This window comes from Triticum aestivum, chromosome 1A, assembly GCF_018294505.1.
Source record: "Triticum aestivum cultivar Chinese Spring chromosome 1A, IWGSC CS RefSeq v2.1, whole genome shotgun sequence".
In the NCBI taxonomy this organism is placed as follows: Eukaryota; Viridiplantae; Streptophyta; class Magnoliopsida; order Poales; family Poaceae; genus Triticum; species Triticum aestivum.
In genome coordinates, this window is record NC_057794.1 from 419,182,776 (window position 1) to 419,210,281 (window position 27,506).

The window sequence follows — 27,506 nt, forward strand, 5'->3', positions numbered from 1 at the left end:
ATACGAACGTCCCCACCCTTTCATTTGTATTTATTCGGTTATCAAATCTCTTCGCGGGTTTGAGATTGACTTCCGACCATGGTATGATTTATTTCCGTGTGACTTTTATTGCATTACCAAAGATTGATAACCGGCTTAAACCAATGGGAGTGAAGATTTGTAGATAGATAAAAATCGGTGGGAAAAAGGATGGTGGAAGGTGAGACGAAATAAAACCGGAGTACCAAGCTACCAACTGCTTCATTAAGAGTAGAGATAGATACGCCTTGAAGTACCTTATTTTGCCGTTTTATTATTATTATTACTTCCTGCATTAGGGCTTCTTTGATTCAAAGGAATTGCATAGGATTTTTGGAGGATTTGAACCCTTAGGAATTTTTCCTGTGATGCTCGTTTGATTCGTAGGATTGGCATCCTTAGGAATTTTTCCATAGGATCCATTTGTACTACATTTTGAAGGAAAATTTCCATCCACTCAAACCTCTTTGTAGAATTCCTTTGTTTTTCCCGCGCTATCAAACATTCTTTCAAATCCTGTAGGACACTATGGGACATGCCATCGTATTCCTTCATTTTGACAATCCTGCGAATCAAAGAGGCCCTTAGTGTTTCCTTTGTATAGTTCGCGGTAATTAATTAAGATCCTCCAGTAATAGGCGCCTGTAGGAAAGTGTTTCCCAATATCCTCTGGATGTCGATTTATTCGCTCCAAAATATACCATACAAAATTAATTACTAGTATCCCATGACAGGATTATGTCAGTTATTGCCTCATCAGACTACTACTTTCTTACCAGTAGGGATATATGCGTGTGCATTCATAGAGGTAAGAGTTTGTACTGTTTTCTTGAAAATAAAAACATTAAACATGCTAATAATTTTATCATTTTGGCTCGCCAGTGCATATTGATAACTAACATAGTTTTAGCGATGAGCAGGGAATTGGATGAGGAGATGCAAAATTCTTGAACTCTTACATGTAAAACCAGGAGCAAACAGAACTTGTCTGGGATAACTAACATAGTTTTAGCGATGAGCAGGGAATTGGATGAGGAGATGCAAAATTCTTGAACTCTTACATGTAAAACCAGGAGCAAACAGAACTTGTCTGGTGGCTGAGGAATGTGGCATTATCTCAAGGAATGGTCATCTGATAGGCACTTTGAGATGGGATCAATTGGTATCAACAATTACTGACCAATGATCATCGTGTTGGCATTTTTGTTTTGTCAATGTCACAGTCATATGATTAATCTGTAGAAGCAAGGAAACACAATTTGGTCAGATGCGCATTAGACTTGAAATATATTTTTTGGTGGCAACTAAAAAAGATATACGGTGAATACCTGCCAATGTTGCTTATCTTCATAGTAATGCCACCAATTATTGATTGTTGTGACATAAGTGTTCCTAGGGTAGCTTGAGCATTTGATATCACTTTATCCATCTGCAGCACCATTTGGTGTAAACATTGTTGCAAAATGAAAATGATTATCGATGAAATAATGGTGCATGCACCTGTTAGAGAAGGGGTTTCATAGAAAGGTCCAAATGGCAAACCTGAGATTATTAAGGTATGGAATAACTCAAGGAAGAATAGAACTGTGTCTTTAATAATTACAGTTAGTTGCGGAACACCTTAGCAGCATCACACCAAATAAACTAAAGGAAAAAGGTGAAAAAAGACAAGAATTTCAGAATGGTTTGGGGATGCTGTTCTGTTGCCAATCAAGAATGCAATATCTATTTGGGATTACGACTAGGGTTTTCCCAATTTTGTTACTCGGGTGGAGAGCATAACATGAAAAAACTGCTTGAAACACCATTTGTGGTCGTGCATGCCACTCCATATTCCTCGGTCACTAGCAAGAACAAGCACTTGAATAATATTTCTAAAATCTGAATGTGTCCGCCTGCACAACAAAACATAACTTATAAAAGTTACATATCATCGAAATAAAACTGGTAACGCAAGTCTTCATGTTCACAGAAAATAAATAATAATGCAGTTTCTTAACTGTATATCTGACATATCTAAACAAAGTTACACAATCACTCCAAATTTACCAAGATAAATAGCATCTTCCTAGGAAAATACAGGGACACAAATTCTAACAAAACCATGGCATTAATTCTGCAGCACAATAAAGGTATAATATAACTCACTGTATGTTATAGATATTGAGGCATGATTAAGGTAACTTCGGAGCATATGGGCGTAAAATAAACACAAATGTCAAAACCTTTCGGATTTTATCTGCATCTAATTCAGTTAAACACAACCATTTTTGCTAGGCACATCCCTCATCAGAATATTTGCAGCTAAGAACATGTCCACATAGTTGAATGCATAAATAATATGAAGCATAAAAAATTGGTTTCAAAACACACATTTCAGTATCCAAACAACATAGTGTTGTGTGTTTCCATGTAGATGTAAGCAAACCTGTTGAACCAAATGATATGATACGAAATCATTTTCTTTTTCAAAGTAACAGAGTTATAGAGAATGAATACCACATCAAAAACTGGCAGTGTATGTGTGGTCAGTTTTGCGACAGAGCAATGGATGCTCCACATCCAAACTTCAATTAGTTTCCACACATGGAAATCCTACTAGTTAAAAGACAGTCATTTCTCTAGAACATCGCACATATCACACATACTCTTCCCGCTTACAAAAGTGCGACAACGATCGGACTGCGCACAACATGGGTCACTGCGACCCAGCTCAAACTTCCCTCCATGAAGTTTGAGCTCTCACTGTCAGAGCTGCTCACCGTCAGACTATATCTAATCTTTTGTCCAGCCTTGGAGAACACCAGCGTCTCTGGGTAGACTCGCACTGTAAGAGATTTGGGGATCTCCATCTTCAGTGTGTATATGGAATTTGATGGGCCCACGTTTGTCACAATTCTGTGGACTGTGAACGGCCTTGTCTTGAGTGGCACCGTTATGGTAGGGTAGTTGAGTTGTGCTTCAGGTATCTTGGGAAGTATTTTGCAGGACAACCTCGGGTCACGCGTAATGAATGCCAAGTCCTGATCACCAAGGAGAGCACATATGTAGCCGGCATATTCAGTAATGCCAAGGTCATACACAAGGCCTGGATCAACTGCTTTTGTAGGGTTGACATGGCCAGCACCCATGGCGTACGCGGTTGCCCTCTGATGCTGCTCGTCCAAGATCGGGCCACCAGTGCTGTCCATGATGTCAGCAGTGGTGAGGATGGCTGACCTGATAGCAGCAGCAGACCAGTCAGGATGGCAGCTCTTGACAAGCGCAGCGACACCACTGACATGTGGAGTAGACATGGACGTCCCTGATTTTATGTGGAATGACCCGGATCCAAGCATGGTGAGTGGTGGCCATGCAGCAATGACGTTGAGCCCAGGTGCCAATATATCTGGCTTTAGCACACCGGGGCTGAACGCGCTGGGACCGCAGGATGAGAATGCCGCGACCGTGGGAGATGGACGGACACCAAGGACAGTGTTCTTGCATATGACTTTGGCACTGGCTTTGCTTGTTGTCCTCACATACTCTGTGATATTGTTGCCATCAGCCACAGTCACCTGCACCACATTGCCATAGTCCTCGAGAAGGGTGGTGAAACCAGCAGCTTTCATGTTTATTAGCACTACACCAGCCGCCCCAGCACTGATGATGCCACTGATGTCGGTCTTGTTGATTGATGGCCCAGTGTCATTCATTGGTCCTGTGCTATGGCAAATCACAATTTTGCCGGCCACATTTTTTCCAGGCAATGATTTGCAATGCTTGTTCAAATGCAGAGGAAAAGATTTGGGCTTGGAGCTTGAGTTTGTAATCTGGTTAAAAGCCTCTCCATTGATGCGATTGCCGTTCCCAAGCTGCACAACAGTCTCGAAGCTTCGGTCCACTGAGCCAGCTGCAACTGTGAGCAACCATGGTGCAGAATTTGCAAGAAATGATTTGGGTCGGTTATTCCCAGCTGCAGCCACGACAAGGATGCCCTTAGCTACTGCACTGAGTGCACCAATGGCTACCGGGTCTGCACTGAACTCAACATCGTAAACAGGGGCGAGGGAGAGTGAGAGCACATCAACCCCATCCTTGATAGCTTCGTCTATCCCCGCAACGATGTCAGCGGAGTCACACCCACGAAGCGTACACATGCTGTACATGGCCAGATGTGCATGTGGAGCAGTCCCGGCTGCTGTGGCCCTGCCGAGACCCTGGGCCGAGGTACCACTGACAAAGTTCCCAGCAGCCGTGGACGAGGTATGTGTCCCATGCCCTATGACATCTCCAGAGTCATTGACGGTGATGAACTTCGCACCAATCAATTTGTTATTGCAATGGGCAGCAGCAGTACCATGGCATGAACCCTTCCACTTTGATGGAGGTGGCGGGATGCCACTGTCATCAAAGGAAGGATGCGCCGCATAGATGCCGGTGTCGACTACACCGATTATGACTCCTTCGCCATAGTTGGTGTCCCTCCACTGTTGGAATTGATCTACGGTTATAACAAACTGAGACAAAGAAGGGGAGGATTTGCATCCCCAGTACATGCCCTGATCGGGGGCATTGACCCAACTTTTGGTTTTGGTCCCTGTCCCCTTCGCACCACTTACAAAATGAGGAGGTCGTACCCCTTGGGGGTAACACACGTACGGGTTAGCACCCGGTTACTCCTAACAGCCGATCCTGAAAGGGTGCTTAAGGGGATCAGAAGACCACCACCACCGCCGGCCACCTCCAGGTCCGTGCCGGCGACATCCTTCGTGTCTGCTACATCGCCTGCTGATGCCCTTCCTCCCGACGATCTTCTCACTGCTGGAGATGCTAAGGTGGAGCCAGGGGCTATCCTGTTAATGGATCAAGATAATCACGGTTAGTAACCACTATTCTGCTTGATGGGTGTTCTAATCAAGAGATCCAGATCCTAGTTATCTTAACTCTAAAGTATTATTGTTAACATTGGTATCTTGAGCCAGTTTGATCTCTGTTTAAGAACTCCAATTAGACTCGGTTTATGTTATTTACTAATCATGGTCTAATTCCTTATGAATTTGAGTAATGTTCATGCATAAATCGCTTCCGCTTACATAATAATGATGATGACATCTGGGTTAAGTGCTAATTGCCCTGACTAATGTTTGCTAATTATGAAATAGCCGAAATTAAATTTTCGCCTAATATATTAGCACTGATTGTGGCCTCGGTTCAGAAAAGGATTCAAATTTTTTTTAAGAAAAGATCCCGAGAAAGAAAAAAAGCAGTTTTTCCCCAAATCCCGAGCACTAGAAGCAAAGAATAAATCCTCAACGTGTTTGGGCTGGGGGTGCTTACCCGCTCCAGATTGGAGATGTTGCCATGTCGCACACACATCATGGACGCCTACGAGCATGGCCACCACGCCATGCGCGTCAACGTCAGTACCTCATGCTGCAGCAGCATCGTTGAAGGCGTGCCATCCGCAGCGGCGGACGAGCCGCAGGTTTACGACGCCTAATGGATGACGCCGAGTGCCTCGTGTCACCGCCGGCGGGCACTTATGGCCGACCTGGCACCACTGCTCTCTCCTCCGGCATCCCGCAATAAATGTCGTGTAGCTGCACGGGTGGCCACGCTCGACGGAGCAGCGCGCGGGATCCCTCCGTTGCACGCTGCTCCGGCGAGCGGAGCCGCCGAACCGCCATGGACACCGGGCTCTCGCGCCTTGCTTTGTGCCGCCGCCAGTGGTCGGTCGCGAGCGGAGAAAGCGGGGGAGGAGAGAAGAATGCGCTAGGTTTTGCCAGCGCGAGTTAGTTTTGTTCCGAAGGGGGCAACTTACAACCGTTAGATGGGATCGACGGCTGACGTTGATGCTCCGCTGCAGTCGGGCTGCGGGTGGCTTAGCGGGCCTAATCTGGCTGTAGGCTACGACCCAGGTTGTGTTGGCCCAGTATAAAGTTTTCTTATGTTAATGAATTTAGCTGCTGGATCGTTCCTTTTATGGGTTGCCGTTGGTTTTAGGCCAAAAATAAGTATCGAGTCGTTTTGTTTATTTTCAGTGCATTTGATGTGTTTCAAGTGGACTAAAAAAAAGGTTGTTTCAAGTTTTCTTTTGATGGTTTATGCACTGTTTTATTAAGAAACAATATGCCCAAAAATGTCTAACAGGCAGTATTAATAATGATATTGTTTTTTCTTTAAAGGGCTGCCGTGGGTTCCTATCAGCCAAATTATGTCTTTTAGGCAATTGGTATTTTTGGTGCTTTTGAATCATGTTGTTAATATTAGTAATAATTTTTTATGCACTGTTAATACGTCTTGATTGCCTAAATTATGCTAAAGATAATGTTTGAATTTTCTGAATAAAATGGACCAATGAGAAATTTTATTTCGAAAATATTAATGTGGTATAATGTAAATGCCATATATGGCATTTTTAATGATGGAATGTTAATGTCATAAAATTGTATTTATTGTGAAGAGATTTCCTATGATGATAACTTTTTTTTTGAAATTTTATCTTATTGTGAAATTCATATTAAGGCCAGTCTTATGGCATTTCTTAATGATGTGATCATTTCTACTGGGCTGAAGCCACCTCAAGGAGAATGTGATGGTCGCATGGTTCAGTTTTTCCGCACTGCACTATGCGGCATAATAATGTTGCAGCGATGTGCCTATTGGGCAAAACTAAAGTTTTTTTTGGTTGGTGCATTTCATGCCATTTTATTATGATATGCACCATTGAAAATATGCATAAAGACACAACATATTATTTATGGAGTCATGATCAATCCCCTAAGAATACTATTATTATTTTTGCTTAGGGTATCTATTTTCAAAAGTACATGTTGTCATTTGTTTGACAACTCTCATTTGCCAAATATTGTTAATTTCTGAATCCTTATGAATATTTATGTCCAAATTTTCTTATTTGGAAAATGGTATGATATCCTGACAATAATATTAATGTTGTTTTCACTCCGAGTGTCAAGATTAATGTTTACTCAGTGGAAATGAATTTACATTTATATGTTAATTCTAATGTCATTTTCATTGTATGTCATTGAGAATTTTATTGATAAGTTTAACACTTATGTTTAATATTTATACTATCAATGTCACATTTAGTGTTAAAAGTCATCATTGTGCCTCATAGCACACATGATTATATAATATTGTTGCTTTATGCAAATGTTGGCTATTAGCCGGTGTTCTTGCTGGTCATTATGTGATTTTATATCTCTCTAATCGAAATGGAACCAACGAGAAGTTTTGATTAGTGATTTTCAAGAAAATAATGTAATGGCATATGGTAATATTCCGACCAACGTTGATTATTTTTCATGTGTCATTAATGAGTAAATAAGGTTCTTTATGTTTTTTTCCCAACGGGGACACATATTAGAACAACAATTAAGCATGTCTTTAGTTCATCTTACTACATGGTTAATTCATGTTGATGTTTTTTATTGTGATGGTGATAAAGTTGCCTCCACTTTTTCCAGCAATGAACATTAAAAATGATGCCATTTTGTTTGACATAGACGAACCTTATGCAAAGAACTTTCCCACATGGAGAGTGGAGATCATTGTCTCATGTAAGGAATCTCCCAATGTTTTTCTGCCACTAAGGTTGAAGGATGTTAATCATGATGATAAGGCAGACATTGGGAGAGATCTCAAGACGCATGTGCCATCATGCACATTACTAATGCAAAGGAGACTAAAGTCAAAACTATTGGATTTATTCCACTAGCTTTTGGAGATGACTTAATTTTTCCATCTTATTGATGATATTTTGTTCATGCTCCTAGTTATTGGAGAACCTTAACTCTCAAACAGATGAGGTGATTTTGTATGTTATTAGGTTAACTCCAATTATGTAATGTTAGTCCCACCTTGGTGAGATGAGTTATGTTTTCACTAAATAAATCTTTTGTAAAGATTATATGCTATGTTACAATTGAAGATGTAAAAGAAGTGTAACTAATGCGACCTCATCAAAATTGTGGTTTTAGACCACATTTCGAGGGGGAGAATGGAAGTCTCATTTAATATGAGATGTGACGTTCACTTCTCCTACTTAGACCATATCATGTACAACTAAGCAAAATATGTATCTCAATTCTCTAATTAAGATGGAACCAACGAGAAGTCTTTGTTGGAGAGAATGTATGAAAAGCACATTATAATGTTGGTTGTCTAATTAAGATGCAACAAGTCTTATTTAGAAGAATGAATGAAAAATAACTCCTTTATTATGTTAATGTGTACTTAGTCCCTTATGAGCATTATGAAGCACACATGAATGCTAAAGTGGCAAGCTTGCTAGTCTAATGACCGTCATGATGTAACATGTTGATTATATATCTGACCAACGTCGTTTATAATCATATGGGACACTCACTCAAGTGGCATGTTTGTCAGTATTATGTGGCTTGTGGTTATATTACTGACTAACGTTGTTTATAATCATTTGTCACGGTTCATTAAGTTCTTTTACATCTTCAGCCCAACGGTGTTGTGGTTTAGAGCTGAGATGATTGTTATTAATATTTTGGATATATTTTCCATCTTCTAAATAAAGTGATCATCAGGGAACCTGGAGCGTATGAACATTAATCTTAAGGATAACTTCATTAGATCTTTGTTCATATGCATCAGGTAAATTGAGGGGAATTTATTTTTCTCTAATGCAATACTTATTGTTGAGACTCAACAATTTCCCGGCGATAGATAATGTGTGTGAATGATCATCTTAGTGGCTTGTTGCCATATAGGATGAAGATTATGAGCCCTAATGATGTATGGAACTCCATAGAATTCCTCAGTGAGTTGTTGTGACATTTGTGTTATTACTATGACATGCTCTTGTGTTGACTTAGTTGATAATGTATGTATGACTCAACTGTACGGTTTTGTCATGGGTGAAGTTGACATAAGGCATGTTATCTAAAGAAATACAATTATGAGATAATACAAGTGTTGGGACACTCATACCATAAGACGAGGGGGAGTAAGGTCACTACCTTGTGGAGATAGAATATTTTGGCGAGCCAAGTAATTTCTATCTTCTATTTGTAACATGAAGGATCTTGGTGATGCCTCATACTTTGCTTCTATTGAGTTTCGCCAAGATATAGGTTCAAAAGGAGTATAAGTTTTATTATGATGACATCATTGATAGAGTACGGAAGAAAATATTACATGGTAGTACGTACTCTATCTCACCTGCTACTAAATTCAAGGGCAATAAAGGTGGACAGTTTAGTGTCCAAGGAACCATTATGAACTGATCAGGTAATGTTAGTTCCTTATGCTTCAGTTGTCAGAAGCAATGCAAGTATTCAAATATCAACTTGCCCTATTTATGACCGGGATAATTGGCAAATATACAAGTCCAGAAATGGACAACCGGAGAAGCCGTGAAAAGTCTTGTAGATATGCAAGGCAATAAAAGTTTACATGCTCACTACTAACAAGTCTGATAACCTCAATATCCTTGGTTATTCAGACATTGTTTCTGCGAGGTGTGTGGATATTAAAGTTTCCACGTTATGTTACATCCTCACTCTCGCATATGGAGCTATATCGTGGAAAAGCTCCATAATGACATTGATGGCATTAGAAATAATGCAATTTACGATGTGTCACGTTAAGAGGCTATTGGGTGGGTTGTATGTCAAAGAAGTTCTATTCTCGAAATTAAGGTGGTAGACAACATTTATAAAAACCACCTACTGCATTATGAACACGCAGTTTTCTATGCGAGTAACAACAAGTCAAATGGTGTTGCCAAAACCATTGAAAATATGTATCATGTTGTGAAAGATAGAATCCAAGATCAAGCTAATGATGTTAAGCATATAAAAATGATTTGTATGTATTACGGATCCGTTTACCAAAGAGGCTCACCACCCATACTCATGATTATGTTGCCGGCATGGGTTAGGAAAGCTTTTTGATCCTGGAAATTAGGACCATCTTATAAACCAACTCCCAAAAGGTATTATGTTTTCCATTTCGAGATAGAGTGATGTACTATAGGTAAAGAGGTTCAGTGGCATCTCATTGGTCATTGCAACACTTTATTTTGGTGTGTTATTTCTATCGAGTGTGGGCTTATGACGTTTATTAACCATACGATCAAGGGGGAGAATGTTGGAATTGATCTACGGTTATAACAAACTGAGACAAAGAAGGGGAGGATTTGCATCCCCAGTACATGCCCTGATCGGGGGCATTGACCCAACTTTTGGTTTTGGTCCCTGTCCCCTTCGCACCACTTACAAAATGAGGAGGTCGTACCCCTTGGGGGTAACACACGTACGGGTTAGCACCCGGTTACTCCTAACAGCCGATCCTGAAAGGGTGCTTAAGGGGATCAGAAGACCACCACCACCGCCGGCCACCTCCAGGTCCGTGCCGGCGACATCCTTCGTGTCTGCTACATCGCCTGCTGATGCCCTTCCTCCCGACGATCTTCTCACTGCTGGAGATGCTAAGGTGGAGCCAGGGGCTATCCTGTTAATGGATCAAGATAATCACGGTTAGTAACCACTATTCTGCTTGATGGGTGTTCTAATCAAGAGATCCAGATCCTAGTTATCTTAACTCTAAAGTATTATTGTTAACATCCACAGCCCGGCATCTTTCTCCTGTCCGAGAAACTTGGGAGTGTGAGTAGTGCTGGGGCGCCAGAGATGGTCTGGAAACGCCCGCACAAACTCTTTCCTCTGGGACACCATGGCGAGGTCGGCTTTGGTGAGCCTCACGGCAAACCCCGTGAAGACCTCGGTGTAGGTATGGATGAGGCGTGGCTCATGGGAGCCGGCGAGAGGCGTTGGCAGGAAAGAATCCTGCCACCAGCGGTGGTCGTCCTCGCTGCCGGCGTCGACGGGTGGCCTCAGCAGCACAATGTATGTGCGATGGCTTGGAGAGAGGCCTGCACCTAGGTCGTCGCATACCGCAGGTGCAGGAGCATGAGGGTGAACGAGAAAAGTGAGATCAGGAGATTGGCGAAGGATGCCATGGCTGGAGCTGCGATTCCGAAAGGAAGCTGGGGGTGACGCCAATGTGCGTGAGCTTGGTGTGTGAGGAGGAGAGGTGGTGCTGGTGGTGCTGGTGGTGGAAGGAACCGAGAGGGAGAGAGGACGACCGGGTGGTGGCGGCAGCGCACAGGATCTTCCTCGACTGGAAGGGGGGCACGGCACGGCGCAGAGCAGCAAATGCGTCTTCCTCTTTCGCTCACTCTACCTCGGTTGGATTTGTGAGAGAAAGAAAGATGGGCAGAGCACAAGAATGGCTTCGGGGCCTCAAGTTAAATGCTGCGTGCTGAACCTTCAAGCCCTAGATGCTCCTGTGCCTATACGTGACGTGGGTCAAATCAGATTGTTCGGTCTGGTTCGTCCTTGAGCTACATGGCTAGGGAGAGGGTCGTGTCGTCTGTGGGGTGGCTGGGTAAAAGATTCCAAACGAAAAGGCTTCCTGCACTGCGAGACGCCACAGAGTTCCACCGAATAATCTTTGTATCATGTATCTAATCACATCAGGGGAGTGGTAGAGACAGAAAGCTAAGGTAAGAGTTTCGATCAACATATCTGCTAGTCCCTGCAAAGCACACAAGGGCAAGGCTATCCTTTATAGACACCGGCGTGTGTCGAGCTTGCGCTGGTGGAGAGAAAGCCTCCAAACAAACAAAGGTTCAACCGCGTCAGCACGCAGCTTGCAGAGCTGATGGGAAATGGTGGAGGAGGGAACAGGGAAGTGACCCAAAGGGAGAGAGGACTAGTGGCGGTGGTGGCCTGGTGGTGGGTGCACTGCAAGAGAGAGAGGTTGAGCTTCCGTGATTCCATCTATGGAAAAAGAGGAAGCTATAATGCTGGCGGGTGGTGGTGGAAGTGACCGAGAGGACGACGCTACGTGTCGAGTGTTGCGCTAGCCTGGTTTCAGTTTCAGCTAAATCAAAATCAAAATAGCGGGGCGGGACAAGGTGTTTAGGGGAGCTAAGCCATGTTTAGTGTTTTTGATTTGATGAAAAAACCGGTAGCAAATCAAAGCATTAGGATTTGGAAAAGAGAGGAGGGTGGAGCTCAGCTTGCCTGGCGAATTGGCGATGGATGGTCTGGACGAGGCCGGGACTCGCGCATCGTCGCCTTCGTGGCGCGGAAGCGGAAGCAGCCGGCGCCTCCTCGCCGCTGCACAATCCTTACTCCACCAACTCGCCGGCGCTGCGCCTGCCGACCCCGTGCGCTCCGCCTCAGACCCTCGGCGACCAACTCCTGCCGCGACCTTCGGGCCGGGGCGCCGCTCTGCGTCTCCCGCCCGCGCCCCGCGGCCCCACGCCTCCGACCCGCGCTACCCCTTCCGCCGCCTGCGGCGTTGACGTCGCCATCTCCATCCATGGCCCGGGCCTTGGGTGGCTGGAGATCCACCGGAGGGAGAGAGCAGGGGAGAAGTGGATGGAGTTGTGTACTTGAGACAGAGTGCCTCAGCACAAACTAGAACATGTGCGTCCAGAAGAGTCACCCTGCCGTGATCCCCTCACTGGAGTATTTATTTTTTGTTCTTCCGCATTAAACCTAATCTTGTACTATCATATGATGAGGCACAATTCATTATTAATTGAGTCCATCGGTCAGGGTCAGCAAACCCCGTTCAGTCCATCGCTTTATTGAGATCGAGCTTCACCACACATAGTCCATTCTTACTAGTCTCCATCTTAATTCCATGAATGCATTCGTATGCAATGAGAATATTTTTATTTTATTTTTATTTTTGCGTGGAAAGTATGCAATGAGAATATTATCCGACACAAAAGCACTTCTCGTCTGTTCAATCACCTTCGGCAAAATAACCTTTGGGCACGTGATTAACATTTTCTGATATTATCTTATAGACCATATTATACTACATGCTAATGGGCCGAAACTGAGTATTCTTGATTGAACCATCTACCTTTGGAACTAAGACAATAAATGTGTCATTTCAGCCCACCCACATTACTCCCAAATTCGCCACCTCCAAAACTTCTTTTACCATATCCAGCCCAATCAAACTCCAAAATCTTGCTAGTTAGGATTACTAGTTTGCCCTTGTCACTAAGACCTTTCATAGTGGGTGGTATCATAATGCTACTATCTCCGTAGTGCGTAGTATCATAGGTTGGTATCTTAGATGACCCAACACCTGAGGTCTGATTAGTGACAGCTGCTCTGAGGTTCATGAAAATGGAAGTTTCCAAAAGCATAAGCACAAGCCGATGTGTAATTGACAAGTGGCTCCAGCCTACATGCTCCATTTGTCAGTCTCATTGTATTGAAATCATTTACCTTTATTGAATATATACTTACAAACAACACATACAAGTACAAAACTGTGGTAAAAAATGATACCTTAATTACCTACAAAGAACACACAGCGTACACCATTAGATACCTTAACAGTTTAATTACCAAGGACTTCACCAGCACTACTCTGATGATTTGGGGAAACCAGAAAGCTTTTCTCCAATGACGCGCTGTGCTTCGACAACTAGCCTCTTGACAACTTCCCTTGCTGGTACAATCTCCGTGATTAGCCCAACACCCTGGCCAGCATACATGGCCATGCTATCGATATCGCCTGTTGTTGTCGCATTAGGAACAGTACCAGCAAACCGATGTATATCCTTGTGCTGGAATTATGAAACCATTGCTTAGTTCTCCATTATTAAGTTCTAGATGCACAAGTATGAAATGTGCATTTAAGGTTTGGAATGAGTGAACTCCTCTACTGAGCTCCATCTTGTACAAACAGCATAATAGATGGCCATGATTAATCACAACTATGGTACATTACAAGTTCTCCTAGAACTTTTGTTTTTCAACCTATATTCAAGTAAAAAGGGCAACCTGGTGCATGTAGCTCCCGCTTGCGCAGGGTCCAGGGAAGAGTCCGACCACTTTGGGTCTATAGTACGCAGCCTTTCCCTACATTTCTGTAAGAGGCTGTTTCCAGGACTTGAACCCATGACCTCATGGTCACAAGGCAGCAGCTTTACCACTGCGTCAAGGCTCCCCTTCTTCAACCTATATTCAAGTAACATGACGAAAATGCACATTATATGCCCAGGAAACAGACCCAATTTTAATTAAAAAAAACAGAAGTTAATAAATAATCATGGTCATTTTGAAACATTTTGAGATCCTTTTCCCCAAGGATCATATCAATGAAATCATTCTGAGCTGGCATTGCCATTTAAAATTTGATCGCTTGAGCTATAACTTGCAAAGTAGCTAGGTTCAGTTGTGGGGCTTGTTTGGCCCTACATTGGACTGGGCAGCCTTTCCCGTGTCCAAGAGCTCCTAAAGTTAGCTGACATGTCTAAATTGACAAACAGTTTCAAAGGTACAGCTTGAAGACTCATGTTTCTCACTGGGAAGTAAACTTCCCCAAATTAGATGCCTGAGAACTGAAGTTAGCCAACCAAGTTCTGATAAAGCACATTCACTCATCACTGTGCCTATATACTGTGCCGGGGTAAGACTTTTAGGAGTAAAGTACTGTACATTACTGGTCAAAATAAGAAAACCAGAAAAGGTCATACCACAGATGGTTTCAACTTCTAAATGCAGAATGAGGGTGTAAATTAAAAAAAAAAACTAATACATACCACACCATGGATGATAGAATGACCTATAATAGGCTGATTTTCCTCTGTTTCATGATCTGGAAGATTCTTCCACTAAACATAGAAAGGTGTCTTCAGGACACGTTGTGGAGCACCAGGCCATCTAGCACGCCCGAACACAGTTGTACAGTCCGTGCAATTCATCTCAATTAGCTTTTTCTTATACAGCGGATGCGCAAAGCTTTCCTCGGTGGCTACAAACCTGAATATTAAGGAATTTCATAATGCGGAAACCAGAACATGCATAAGTATAAAGAAAAGCTTTGCTTGACATAATCATAAAAAGGCAAGACTGAGCAAGTACCTAGTTCCTAAGCAAACACCATGAGCACCAAGTGCCAATGCAGCAGCGTAGCCACGGCCATCTACAATTCCACCAGCGGCGATAACTGAAATAGTACTATCCGAAACTAGATCTACTACTCTCGGCAGCAATGGTAGCAGACCCTCCTTTTTATTCAAAGAAGAAAAGCTGTTTGAGATAAAAGCCCATGAAGACAATTAAATAGAAACAGACTTGCAAGATGTGTCATGCTTCCAAAGATGACACTACAAAAGGGGCCTTAAGCTAAATCAGTAGCCTGGACTATATCACGGGCACATTGTGTAGATTCTTATTGCATGCGTGCTTGCTTCTTGGTAAACTGCCTAACAGCATTTTAAAATATTGAAGCACAAACAAGATGGAAACAGTGTGTAGTGACTTTACTTGACCAATCACATGCCCCCCTGCTTCACGGCCTTGAACGATAATTCCATCTACACCAGCTTCCTTAGCTTTTGCTGCCTCCTCAAGGTTACCAACCTGTTCAAGTCACAAAGGAAAAAATAAATCTAAATGTGCATAATCAACAGAACAAGTGCAAGGACTTACATGCTCATATCATCATCATAGAACACCAAAGCCTTGACTACAGGTCATGCATTGCCACTTATTGTGAATTTCTTCGCACCAACAAGGAGTTCATTGAAACCTGAATAGTCTACATCAGATGCTAGTCCTAGTTGTTCATCAATATTACAAATCACCCCATGATCCCAGCAGTCCTAGGAAATTGGAGAGAAATGAGTAATGAGCATTTTCCTATAAACTCAACTTTATGTTCACTACCTATAAGAAGTATTTCTTTTATGAAAAGGATCACATTCTAAAACTTGACATAACAGTACTGTAGTTTCTTACTAGGCCTCCAAAAGAAGCTTATGAATTTTAAATGTACTTGTTAGAATAGCTGCAAGTGTGCACTGATAGTAGAAAGCTCTGATTTCTTTGTTGGAAAGGCTGAAAATACTACCTCTGATCCATAATAAGTGTTGCAGTTTTGAACTAACCACAATTCAAAACTGCGACACTTATTTTGGATCGGAGGGAGTATGATTTAATTAGCTATATTCATGACTTCATGGTTTGCTGCAGAGACAGAGTCCATATAAGAAACTCTAGCCCCTTCTGTTCTTAGTCCAAATATCATTGTGAGAGACCAAATTCTGTTGGAAGTCTCCATCTGTCTATATACATAAAAGCCCATTCCGTTGTTGTTCATTACATTTGCACCAAAACCATTGAAGAACACAACACTTGTTTGAAGTTGGACATATACAGAATAATGACCAGTCAACGTCCACCGCCCTCCAATGATTTAGCAAGTTTGATACATACCATTCACAAGTTTTGACTAATTAACAAAGGTGTTAAGCAGCCATATCTTAGCTAACGGCCACCGGACTTTGCACTCTCACAACTGTCAAGAACAAAATGATTTTGCTCCAACAAATTCTATCTAATTAGTTGGGCACTATTAGTCAGGAGTGTGAGTAGGAAGAAAGAGTCCAGTCTAGTACCACAATGACATCACAAATGTTAATTACTGAAATTGGAACGAACATAGACTAGGCAAACGCAATCAGACAAGTAAAGTGGTAATAAGAACGGCACAACAAGTGTTAAGTACAGTTCAGAAAATAAGTGTTAAGTAAGGGTGAATAGCTCCCATGCGACGTCGTTGGTGTGAACTGTCTCTCATGCGACGTCGTTGGCTGTAATAGCTTGCATGCGACATCTTCGTTGGAAAAAATAGCTCCCATGCGACACACCATTTACGCGGCTAGTTGGTTGTCCGTTAGGCTGAGATTTGGTTAGGACACTCGGGGTTATGTGCTCTGACTGGTGGGGTCCACCTATGGCCACGTAGTCAAGAGTCAACCGTCCACGACTCGACCGGTGACTGTGTGACCGTGCTCGACTCGCCCGTGCTGGACTGGGCGAGCGGCGCCACCGTAAGCATCTTCTCCGGCAGTGGTTTCTTCTCCGCGGTGGTGGAGTGCATTTCTCGGCAGCGGCAGAGCTATTGCGAGGTGAGCCCAAAACCCTAGTCCCACTCCCCAGAATTTTGGGGGATCTGTGGCCTCATGCTGCCCTCTGTTTCTTGGCGATTTAGAATCGGGCTCCATTGGATCCGGGGGTTGTTTCTTCTCCGCGGCCCGCTGGTGGAGCGCCTATCCCTGCAGCGGCTATTGCGAGTGAGTATTTTCCAAACACTACTCCCATTCCACTGAATTTTGAATAAATCTGTGGCCTCATGCTGCCCCTGTTGCTTGATTGGATAGGAGATGGAGCGAGGGCTAGATGAGATGGAGCGAGGAGACGGGCTGCCCCGAGGAGACAGTGCTTCAAATCGGTAATGCCACCCTCTTTTCTTGGCGATTTAGAATCGAACTCGATTTGGTAGTGACTGCCGCCGCTGCCTGCCATTGACAAAACAGGGGAGGTTCAGGTTCTGCCACCACATTCGCAATTATAGTGGAATTTTTTCCCTGTAAAGCCAAGCTCAGTGATGGCAGTGTCCAAGACATTGATAGAGATACCACCGTGAGGTTGGATGTCGATTTTGCAGATGTTGATCCCCAGGAATTGGAGATCATGAAGGAGAAGGCCGTGGGCAATTTGGTGGAGAGAATTGGGGAGAGTATTGTTTGGGGTCCAGAACAAGAGGTATCTCTGCAACGTTTCGATAACTATAATGGTGAATATGTGAGAATTGAAGATGGAGAATCCATGGTTGCTGAAATTGATCAGCAAGGAGGATGGGCAAGCAAACAAGTAACATTTTATGCAGAGCTAATTGATCTGCAAACTCATTCCAGAGTTGGTTATGTGCCATCAAAGATGGCTGCACAGATGGAAGATGATGAGTGGGTTTCACAAAAGAAGATGTTGGCATTGTTGACTGAACCGACTATAGTAGCTGAAGATACTGGGATTGATGCAGATGGAGAGGAGGGAACCCATGGTGCTAGGAAGATTGTTGTTGACTGGAATGTAGTAGAGTTGAATGAAAAAACAGATTTGGTCATTACACCAATATCTGACATTGATATGGCCGAAATGTTTGGCATTCAAGTTGATGACAAAGATAAGGAGAAGGATGACAGTTCTTTGCCAGCTGAAGGTAACACAGGCCCTAGAAATGCAAATGAGGATGAAGAACACCTGATGAGAGAGGCTGCAGATGATGTGGATGATGCAGATGATAATGAGCTGGTTTGTTTGTATGACAAAGAGAACCCAGTTATTGAGGTGGGAAAGTTGTGGCCAAGCATGAAGGAGTTTAGGATGTCTTTCAGGACCTATGCAGTGAAAAAAGAGTTTGATGCCAAGACTATGTGGACTGATCGAAAGAAATTTTATGCTCGGTGCAAAGGTTATGATGGTGGTGGCAATCCTTGCAAATGGTACTTGTCTGCCAGACTACAACCTGATGGAAGTACAGTAAGGGTAAATCAAATACCACACCAGCATACATGTATGACCACTTCACAGAGAGTTTCAAAGATGACATCACAGCTTTGGGTTACAGAGAAGATTACTCCTATTTTAGCCAAGACTCCAAACACTACTGCAAAGAGGCTTAAAGTTGACTTGGAGAAGTTGTACCCCATCCAGCTGCAATATACCACAGTGTGGAAAGCAAAACAAAGGGCCATGAAATCATTGTATGGTGACTGGGCAAATACATTTAGGATGTTGTATAGTTTTAAAGCAGAGGTGGAGAAGAGGTCACCTGGGAGTGTGGTGGAGATAGATACAGAGGTAACAGAGGATGGCAAGGTTTTATTCAGCAAGTTTTTTATGTGTTTGAAGCCTTGCATAGATGGATTCAAAGCAGGTTGTCGTCCATATTTGAGCATAGACTCATCTTTTTTGACTGGAAAGTGGAATGGTCAGTTGGCTGCATGCAATGCTCTAGATGGACACAACTGGATGTTCCCAATTGCAATAGGAATGTTTCAATCAGAGACAGAGGCATCATGGATATGGTTCATGATGCAACTGAAAAGATGCATAGGGCCAGTTTCTCCTTTGGCCATCCACACAGATGCATGTAAAGGGTTGGAAAATGCAGTAAAAAGTGTTTTCCCCCATGCTGAGCAGAGGGAGTGCTTTGGACATATGTGGATGAATCTGATAAAAAAATTCAGAGGAGATGAATTTGGGCGCATGTGGCCAGCAGCAAGATCCTACACCAGACAGACACATTCCTATCACCTTGGTAAGATATTGGCATCATGTAGTAATAATGAATTTGCTTCATGGTTGAACACCCACCATTCTCTGTTGTGGTATAGATCAGGTTTTAATACTGCCATAAAATGTGATCATATCAATAACAACTTGGCAGAAAGTTTTAACAACAAAGTGAAGCATTTGAAAGACTTGCCTGTGCATGACATGGTGGACCAAATAAGGATCATGATCATGCGTTTGTGGGAGTTGAGAGGAAAAATTGCTAATATTTTGGAAGGGGACAAGCTTCCAGCAGTGGTACAACAGGTGGTCAACAGGAGTAGAAATCTTTCACATCTATCTGTTGAGAAATCTTCCTTGTGGGGTGCTGAAGTTAGAGATACAAAGAGTGGCAAGAGGCATGTGGTAAATACTGAGTTGCATGAGTGCACTTGCCAAGAGTGGCAACACACTGGAAAACCATGTGAGCATTCCATACTTTTTTTGGCATCTAAACCCAGGTTAAATATGCACCCATATTTGCATGAGTATTATTCAGTACAAAAATTCAAAGCTGCATATGCAAGTCCAATTCCTGCACTGACTGACCAATCTCAGTGGCCTGAGGTGGAAATAGAATTTACCTTGTGTCCCCCTGTCACTAGAAGAAAGGCTGGGAGGCCTAAACAGAGCAGATTCAAAGCTTGGTTTGAGAAAGGTGGTTGTAGTAAGAAGGGGAAAAAGGAAAAGGAAAAGAATGATAAGCCCAAAAGGGCTCAAAAAGGTAACAAAAATAGGTGCAAGTTGTGTGAGGTACTTGGGCACAGAATTGGTTCATCCAAGTGCATCTACACTCCTCAGAGGCCAAAGTATGTTTATGTTACTGTTTTTGCAAGTTTTTGATTTTGCTACTTGTTCTAGTATCTAACCAAGTCAAATGCTTTATTTTTTAGGAGGAAGCGTGCAGAAAAAGCCCCACCGCTTGTTGTTGAACAATGCTGGCCAGTGAAAAAAGCAAGACTCGGTGGCTATAGAAGGAAGAGCACTAAGCAGATAATGTTTGGTGACAAAGATATGGAGCTAACTGAAACTGTTACTGCTGAACATGAGCTAAGTGTTTGTGTTTTGGACGATGTGATGCATACTGAATCTGTTTTGCAGACGCTAGGGCAATCTGAAACTGTTGCAGATGAAGCAACTGTTGTGCTGCCATTCGAATCTGCTTTGACAACTGTGTTGCCATGTTTGGAGGTTGTGCTGCCAAGTGTTGAGTTGCAAACTGAAGTAGTTGAACAATGCCATCTACTCAATCTGCAGAAGTGCAAACTGAAGAAGTGAGACATGGTCAGGTGCAAAAGTTGAGGGGGCCTAGTGGAGTTTGCAAGGGGCCAAAAAGCAAGAGCATCAGCATCAACAAACTATGCGCCGTGGAACCAAACGGTGGAAAAAAGCAGAAGAAATCGAGTGGTAGAAAGAAGCAAAAGAAATAGAGTCGAAATCATTCAAATTTGATGTGAAAACTTAAGTTTGTTGTCATTTGATGTGAAAACTTATGTTCTTTCATGTGATAACTTATGTGCTATGATGTGGATTTGACTTGAAATAAAATTCAAATTTGAACCGATATTCAAATTTGAACCTATCTCCAATATTTTTTGAGTTCATTTGTTTGTTCTGTGATGTTGCATCGTTTTATGTACTACTATGCACTTTAGTTCATAAATCCAACCCTTTTTGTGAATTCCAACTCATAGTCACGGACAATGTTGTCCAAACAGGCTCCAAAGTAAGGGAAAACGGCCCCATTTCTAAGCAAGTTTTTTTCGACCTTCTCAAAATCACCCAAAAAAGATTTTCTTAGCTTATATTATACCTATATAGGATCAATACGAAGTCTCACCTTTTTTTGAATAAGTATTCATATTATTTAATTTATTTTTGAAAAAACACCCTTTAATACAAAGTTAGCAATAAAACAAGTTTAAAAATTTTAAATGCAAAAATAACTTCAGATCCTCCTTAGTCACTCTAAAATGAAGCTAAGGTGATGTTTTTGATTTTTTTGCATTTTCAAAACCTCAAACCCTCTTCTCACTCCTGTGAACTCCATGCAACCTCAGTCGAGATAGTCCAATTTGTGAAGGTTTTTTCAAGCAAAGATCATTAGATCAAGTTTATCATTTTATATCATAACTATGTAACATAAAAAGGCTATATGCGCAGGTTTTTCATTTTTTAGATTTTTTTGAATTAGTTATACACATTTGAATGTTCGGTCAAACCTTTCAAAACCCCGTTGACTGCCTCCAAACCCCATGTAACCCTAGCGCCAAACGTCCACCGTCGATCTAACCCTAACGCCAAACTGCGGCCGTCGGATAGGCCTTCTAGAAGGATTCCGTGGGGGCGATCCGTGGGCTCCAATCTGATTGGCCACCGTTTTTTCTCTCTGACGAACAGATAACGTTGAGCGGGGGATCATCTAAGTGACCGTTGGGCCGAGCGGATCGGGCCCGGCAGAGCCTGGCGTGCGTGCGCACGGCCGTCGAGAGGGGGATGGGCTGCATGCGAGAGGGTCAATGACATGTGGGCCATCCCTGTCCCATGCATGCCATGCAACGTCGCAGCCTAGCTATTCTTTGCTCGTGAACACCTAGCCCGCCATTGCATGCACGCATCGACGCAGTAAAGCACGGCAGGGGCGCAGCGTATAGGTACGTCGCATCTAAGCTATTTTAACAAATGCATGTTTGAACGAGACGGACGCGTCGGTGGTGCAGATGTGGCGCAGCTCCTTTTTCAGTGTCACGCGCGGATGAACGGGCCTGTTTCCCACGCGGCGTCACCGCCGATGCAAGTGCACGAAACGATGCAACTCGCCTGGATGCTCTGGCCGCCGTTTTTTGAATTAATGCCCGCAATTACTTATGCCAGTGCGAACGGAGAAGAGAAAACGATCCAGAAGGCACCGTGTACACATTGACCACAGCTGCAACGCGGCTATAAAAGGGCACCATTTCCTCATCCTCTCACACTCATCTCTCAAGCCTCCTCCCCTTCTTCTTTTCGAGCCAAATCCACCACTCGAGCCACCATGCAGTTCAACGGCCCTACCTACCGTCGCCCTCGCACCGTGCCGGAGAGGCAGTACCCGGCCGGAGTCGTCGTCGAGAATAGCCTGAGGGTGTGGGCCATCTCTAGGTGGAGGGGCCCTAGAGAGTTGGCTCGCTTCTTCCTCCAAGCCGGCTACCGCCACCTCCCTCCGGGCACTCCGCCCATGTTCCACCTCCACGAGCAGTACGATGGCAACGCCAACGGCCTCGTCATCGGCCTCCACGTCACCTTCACCAACCCCTACGACGCTCACCACCTCCTCGGCCAGGTGTTCTGGTGTGGATGCGAGTTTATCGCGTTCACGACCTACAACATCTTCACCAACTTCCACCACATCTTCCCTCACCCCAACGGCATGCACAGCCTCCCCTACCAGATGCCGGAGAACGACGAGTGAGGGGCCCAAGGAGGAGGGGCCAAGGAGTGGCAAGGAGGAGGGGCCAAGGAGTTGTTCAAGTGCGAGTCTTCTATCTATCTAGTTTGTGTTTGTGTTGGTTCGGGTGTGTGTGCCCGTGTCTTCTATATATCTAGTTTTAATTATTTTACTTTCATGTTTTATGAACTATATGTAGTGGGGGGATGCCCCTCTATATGTTCTATCTATCTATGCTACTAGGGTACCCGATGCCCCTCTATCTATCTATATGTTTTTTCGGTCCTAAAGTTTCTCCATTGCATTTTATTTATGTGGCCATGTGTACTAAAAAATGCACTAAAACATGATCCAATCATAGAAGTTGTTGTTAGCACGTGTCTAGTTAATTATCTTCCTTTTATGTTTTATGCACTATATGCAATAAAAATGGCGCTTCGTTGAAATAAACTAGAACCAAACAAATGCAACTTTTTTGGTTCACAAAGACTACAAGTTAGACTGCTAACTAGAACCAACCTTTTGTTTTAGCCGAAACAACACGGGACCCTACAATCGGACACGATAGCTTATGCATAAAAATAGCTCAAATAATTATCAGATGAGTTATCTAAAAAAAGGTGAAGGCAGGAAACTTAAAATTTGTAAAATAACCTAAAGCCGAAAAGATATATTGATGTCAATGACCGTGTGCACTTTTTTTTGCACTAGCTACACTTCTTTTATCAACGGGCCTGGGTATGTTCTATTCGGCCTGGGCCCTGCGTAACTTCTATATGGGCCTGGCCTTTTCGGGCAACTGTGGGACGAATTTTTTTTCTTTTTCTCCCTCTACCACTGAAACTGAAACTGATGACTAACTGAAGAACTGAAAAAACAAAACAGAGTGAAGAAGACATGCCGAATTCGTACAGCGCAACACTTTTATTCAAATGTACATATCATTACGATTACAAATGATGCCCAATCTATTCACTTACGACTAATTATCATCACATAAACAAATGCGAGACCAATTACACAAACATAAAAAAATGCGGCCATCAGCCCCATCAAATTGCCCTGCTTCTGCAATTCGATGAGTTTCTTCATCTGCTTGTTCAGCTTCTTCAGCTCTGCCGTCACTCCTGCATCCCCCACAGTAGCACCAATGGAAGGGCGGGCGCCCCCGATGGAATTGCCAGATCCAGGGGCCCCGGATCCAGATGCGCCCGATCCAAACTTGCCCAACTTCTCCGCCTCCAACGGTAAATCGAGCTCCCCTGATGCACCCTCCAGTTGAATCCGCTCTATGTACTCATCTAGCCACTCAAAATGGGTGCATTGCTTCAATTTCTGAAATCGGAAAGATGAACCCTAAATCCCAAATCCGATGGGGAAAAATGGGCAAATATGAAATTGGGAGATAAAAACCAAAATTGGCATATTGAGAAGTAAAATCTCACCTTTCCCTGCTCTGGTTTGCTCTCGCATTTCACGAATTCCCGCCCAAGGTTGCCATTCTTGTCGGTCGTTGTGACTAGCCGCTTCAGGGGTGCGATACGTTGGCATGCAGGGCATCTTGTCATGGGCACTGCGCCATAGCGCGGCCATGAGCGGCGGGAGGCTGAAGCGGAGCTCGACATTGCTAGGTCGCGGCCCGGAACGGCGTTGCTGCGCGTCGTCGCCGGAGAAAAAGAACAACAACGGTCGGGGAGGGGGAGGGGGGAGGATGGGCTCGGGTGCTGCACGGCTCGGGGCACGGCTCGGTGTCCTCTTGTACCAATGCTGACCTGGATAAGTTAGTGGGTCCCACGCTGTGGGTCCCGCTCACCTGACCAATGCTGAGTTGGATAAGTTAGTGGGTCCCATGCTGTGGGTCCCGCTCACCTGATTCGAGTTTTAAACATGTGTCTTTGGATTAGGCAGCAGTGTCGCATGGGAGCTATTTTTTCCAACGAAGATGTCGCATGAGAGCGATTACAACCAACTACGTCGCATGAGAGACACAATTCACACCAACGACGTCGCATGGGAGCTATTCACCCGTTAAGTAAGCGCAAGCCGCAGCCGGGTTTATCCATTCCGGTGAAATGTCCTTCAGCTAAAGTTCTCACCTGATGCAAGACCTTGACGCCGGCGCGGTGGGCCTCGTCGACCCGCTCCTTGGGGAACTCGCCCCAGTACACCTGCAGCACGGCGATCTTCTCCTCCAGCACGACCCTCAGATTCTCCTCGTGCGGGAAGGCCAGCACGATGGCCGCCCCGAATGGCTTCTCGGTCAGGCTCCTGGTCCTCCGTATCAGCTCCCTCACGTGGTCCGGCGCCGACTGCAGGCAGGTAGGGGGCTCCAGGGATTAGCCAAGACTGATAGAGCGCATGTAAATAGTAGCAAAGAGGGTAGGAAAGTGGAGGTACCCAGTCAGGAAGGCGGAGGAGGCCTATGGCGCCAGCGTTGGCGACGGCGGCGGCGAGCTCCGGGCCGGAGATGTCGGGGCCGAGCGGTGCCTGCACGACGCCGTAGTCGAACCCCAGGACGCCCTTCCACCCCATTTTCTTCCTAGTCTAGTGGCGCAGTTCACGGTGTATAGCCGGCCGATCCTGATAGTCGCGGGAGTTCTGCCGGCAGCCGGTGGCAGGCGGCGGATCCATAAATAGGCCGTAACGATGAGCCGTGAGCAGCCAGCGAGCTGCGTGCTCCAGGGGCCGGGCGTCAGCGGGGACGTCACCGCGCACGGCGGCTGGTCGTGTTTCCTCCACATGCCGGATGGATAAGAAGGGCTGCAAATAAAAGTCGTGAGCTAAGGGTGCGTTTGGTTGCAAGGGTGGTCATGAATGGGTTGGGATCGTTCAAAAAATAGACATGTTTGGTTATAAAGCACATGAATGGTTCGAGCCAAAAAAAGAGAATATGCCATGAAGATGCTGAACCGTTCCACCCAACCAAATCGGTCGAATCAAATGGCCACCCTTTGCATGCATGACTATGTGAGCATGACTGGTGGTCCCGTCCTAAATAATTAGCTCACCACTCATATTCAGCCAAACACATGAATTGAATGGTTCAATCCCAAAAAAATTGAACGGTCCCAACCCATTCATACGACACCTTCAACCAAACGCATCCTAAGGGCATCTTCAACAGTTTGTATGTTAGCTTATTGGTAAAATATGTCATGTCATCAACCAACATTTTAACATACAACAACTCTAATGGATTGTATGTAGTTTGCCTAATAGGATGTGAAATAATAAACAATATGTTCTCTCATTCTACATTGGAGCTTGTGCAAAGGGTGTTGGTTCATGTACATACAACTTTTCTTTCTTCCTTCATTTATTATATGACACATCATCAAAAATCTTATGTGGTAAAATCTACCAACAACTATCTTACAACCATTGGAAATGCCCTTATGAATAGCCGGTGAGTCGGCTCCACTTTGACTCGAACTCGTTGACTAATGAGTTGAAATGGGTTTGAATTTGAGCTCGTTAACAAATTGAGTTGAATGACTCGAGCTGACGAGCTACTCGTTTACCTTGTTAACTGAAATAGATATGATGTAAGTACCAACATTGTTGTGATTTGTGTGCACCAAGTGTCATTTAACGTAAATTGTTGATTGTTATAATTGTGAAGAAAAGTACGTGTCTACTAATATTTTTTAGATTAATTACATACATGATACATACATTTTGTCATTTATAGATATAACGAGTTAAACGAGCTAGTTTGTGTGCTACACGAGTCAAGTCAAATCGAGTTTGAATCTAAGCTTGTTATGTTAAACCAAGCCAATCAGCTTGAATTCCAGCCCTATGGATACGGGAGGTGACACTAGTTGTATTCTGGACCTAATTGTAATTTTATCTAGAGTTAGGGTCCTCCTTGCATGTTCTAAGAGTATGTTTAGGATTTTCGGGGAGAATATCGTACGAAAACTAACATTCGGTGAAAACCACGAGAAATAGATGTTTAGAAGTTTTGAAAAAAAATCTGAAAATAATATGGGATGTTAAGAGGATGATGTTTTATTGTCACGCAAAATTTTAAGTTGAAACACATTATGCGATGTGAACTATGAAAAAGACAAAATCAACGATGAATAGTGCTGAACAGTAATATCACTATTCAAGGCTGAATTTGTCTTTTTCATAGCTCACATTTCGTAATGTGTTTCAATTTGAAATTTTGTGTGGCAATAAAACATCACCATCTAAACATCTCGTATTTTTTCAGATTTTTTCGAAAGTTTAAAATATTGTTTTCACGAAGTTTTCATTGAATATTGGTTTCTGTGTGATATTCTCCCAAGATTTTTGTGTGTTTGGGATTTCTTTCTTGTATCCTTGGATGAACTTCCGTCCAATCATGTTTGCATTAGTGGGTTTATGGAAGCTTGTGTCTTGTCCTTTCATTCATGGTTCCATAGGTGAAGCAGGAGAGGTTTGTGCTCTCCCTCATATATCTTCCAGGTGCCTAAGAGCAATTTTAGCAAAGTCTTCATATTTTCTATCGTCATATAGGATATGAAGCGTGTTTCATATAGATATTGATGTCATGGCGAATCTGCACAAACACACAATCTCCCGGACATGCAGAAATGTTGCATAATTGTTGGATTTGGAGGGACCTTTATAGTATCCTCTTCTCTAGCGTGTGAATCAAGTACGACCAATATAGGAATTCATCATGGGCAGGGGCGGAGCGTGACTAGCAACCACGGAGAGGACAATTTCAACTAAAAGCAAAATATGCACAAAAAAAAAATGTGCCTCATTGATGTGAACTTGGGTCTGATCTTTCGATGAGAGAGATAATTATGATTTTTGGGTGGGACTTGACCCTCATGATCCGGCTACCAACCGTATAGGGA

General features: G+C 43.6%; 1 long non-coding RNA gene and 2 pseudogenes across 1 annotated transcript; 1 reads left to right on the forward strand and 2 right to left on the reverse strand.

The window, feature by feature from the left end:
- Positions 1 to 942: 942 nt before the first annotated feature.
- Positions 943 to 12,067, reverse strand: LOC123053700 (subtilisin-like protease; annotated as a pseudogene).
- Positions 4,508 to 7,953, forward strand: LOC123053706 (uncharacterized). Its single transcript, XR_006425795.1, has 2 exons — positions 4,508 to 4,878; positions 7,491 to 7,953. It is a non-coding gene; the product is annotated as an uncharacterized lncRNA (long non-coding RNA).
- A 1,131-nt stretch (positions 12,068 to 13,198) lies between the features above and the next one.
- On the reverse strand, positions 13,199 to 25,385 carry LOC123053713 (probable nitronate monooxygenase; annotated as a pseudogene).
- Positions 25,386 to 27,506: the final 2,121 nt, after the last annotated feature.